Here is a 2,085-nt window from a genome sequence, read left to right as displayed (position 1 = left end):
CCCCTGCTTACCCCTGAAGGACACGTGGCAGACGCAGGGAGCAGCAAGTAGCAGCGGATGCGGATGAGTGCCGAGACACTGAGCTTTCGTTACTTTTTTTGTTGGGGCTGTTGTTACTATGGGATAACCCGAACTATTCTGACTGGTACGTAGGTACCTTTTAGTGAGTCAAGTATATTTCCATTAAAAAAAGGAATCGAGGCCCTGGCCGATTGGCTCAGTGGTAGAGCGTCAGCCTTGTGTGTGGAAGTCCTGGGTTCGATTTCCGGCCAGGGCACACAGGAGAAGCACCTATCTGCTTCACCACCTTCCCCCCCCCCAATCTCCCTCCCGCAGCCAAGGCTCCATTGGAGCAAAGTTGGCCCGGGTGCTGAGGATGGCTCTATGGCCTCCGCCTCAGGCACTAGAATGGCTCCGGTTACAGCCGAGCAATGCCCCAGATGGGCAGAGCATCGCCCCCTGGTGAGCATGCCGGGTGGATCCTGGTCAGGCACATGTGGGAGTCTGTCTGTCTCTCTCCCTGCTTCTCACTTCAGAAAACTACAAAAAAAAAAAAAAAGAAAAGAAAAGAAAGAAAGAAAAGAAAAACTGAATCGAAGAGAAGCGTCCACACTTCTCAGGCAAGTGCCAAGTCTTGACAACAGAAGGGGGTGTAGGAGAGGAGGGCCCCCCTGCGTGGCTTCATTTCCATTAAAAAAAGCCAAGCCTTGCCCTGGCCGGTTGGCTCAGCGGTAGAGCGTCGGCCTAGCGTGCGGAGGACCCGGGTTCGATTCCCGGCCAGGGCACATAGGAGAAGCGCCCATTTGCTTCTCCACCCCTCCGCCGCGCTTTCCTCTCTGTCTCTCTCTTCCCCTCCCGCAGCCAAGGCTCCATTGGAGCAAAGATGGCCCGGGCGCTGGGCATGGCTCTGTGGCCTCTGCCTCAGGCGCTAGAGTGGCTCTGGTCGCAATATGGCGACGCCCAGGATGGGCAGAGCATCGCCCCTGGGGGGCGTGCCGGGTGGATCCCGGTCGGGCGCATGCGGGAGTCTGTCTGACTGTCTCTCCCTGTTTCCAGCTTCAGAAAAATGAAAAAAAAAAAAAAGCCAAGCCTTTTCCACCTCCCTTTTGCCCCTGAGTGGTGGCAATGGACAAAATCAGCACTGGCTTCGGGGAGACTCCAGGATGGAGTGCTGGTCACTGCCCGTCCTCAGAAACCTGCTTGGCACCAGGGTGCTTCCCCACAGGCCTCAGCTTCAGGAAAGCAACCCGGGCATCAGACACCCTCGGGGCAGACTCCGTCCGGCACCTTCTCCAGGCTTCTGAGTCCCCCTCCTCCCCTAAGCGGGGGAACACCAGCCAGAACAGACACACAGGATCACGGCCGACAGGATGTGAGGAAGTTCTCACCTGGCAAGAACAGGGGCCCGGGCTCCCTGGAGCTTGGGGCCCACGGCTCCTTCACGCAGTCTGGAGCCCAGGGACACTTCAAACAGGGCCGCAGGCTGCCTTCTTGCCTCCGGAGGAAGTGTTCCTGGATTACCCTAACTGGAGGGGCGGGGGGAGGGAGCTGCAGGTAATACCTGGATTTCTGTGGCGCTTTTCTTCCCTGAAAGCTTCAAAAGGACTTCCCCCCTCTCTCTGATCTTCTGCGGCCTCCCCGCCCCACCCCGAAACAGGGCAAGGAGGGAAAAAGTCTGTCGTTTCCCAGCCTCGAGGAGAAAAATGGGAGCCCAAAGAGGGTAAGCAAATGGCCTGAGGTCACCGAGCAGGTGATTCCTGCGGACAAAGGTGTCTGTCTCCCGACTCCATTCCTAACCCAGGTCCCCAGGCCCTGCTGGCTTCTCCGTGTGGGCAGCAGCCTCTGAGCCCCCAGAATCCCTTTCCGAGAGGGCGAACTGTGCCCCGAGTCGCCCCTCTGCCTGTCTTAGGGCCTGGGCAGACAGGAGAAAGACCCTGAAGAGGCTCAAGTCCGCCGCACCCGCACGCCTTGCTCAGAGCACTGACGACAGGTTGGCCGTGAGCCCCGTGGTCCCGCCACGGGGAGGTCAGGCCAGGGAAGCTGCCAGAACACTGGAGCTGAAGAGCATCCAGATAACGCAACTGG

General features: G+C 58.8%; 1 non-coding gene across 1 annotated transcript; it reads left to right on the top strand.

The window, feature by feature from the left end:
- The first annotated feature begins 201 nt into the window (after positions 1-201).
- Positions 202-277, top strand: TRNAT-UGU (transfer RNA threonine (anticodon UGU)). Its single transcript has one exon. It is a non-coding gene; the product is annotated as a tRNA-Thr (tRNA).
- The last annotated feature ends 1,808 nt before the right edge of the window (positions 278-2,085 follow it).

This window comes from Saccopteryx bilineata, chromosome 1, assembly GCF_036850765.1.
Source record: "Saccopteryx bilineata isolate mSacBil1 chromosome 1, mSacBil1_pri_phased_curated, whole genome shotgun sequence".
Lineage (NCBI taxonomy): Eukaryota > Metazoa > Chordata > Mammalia > Chiroptera > Emballonuridae > Saccopteryx > Saccopteryx bilineata.
The sequence above is the reverse complement of the archived record's forward strand: the minus strand, read 5'-3'. Positions and strand labels throughout refer to the sequence as shown.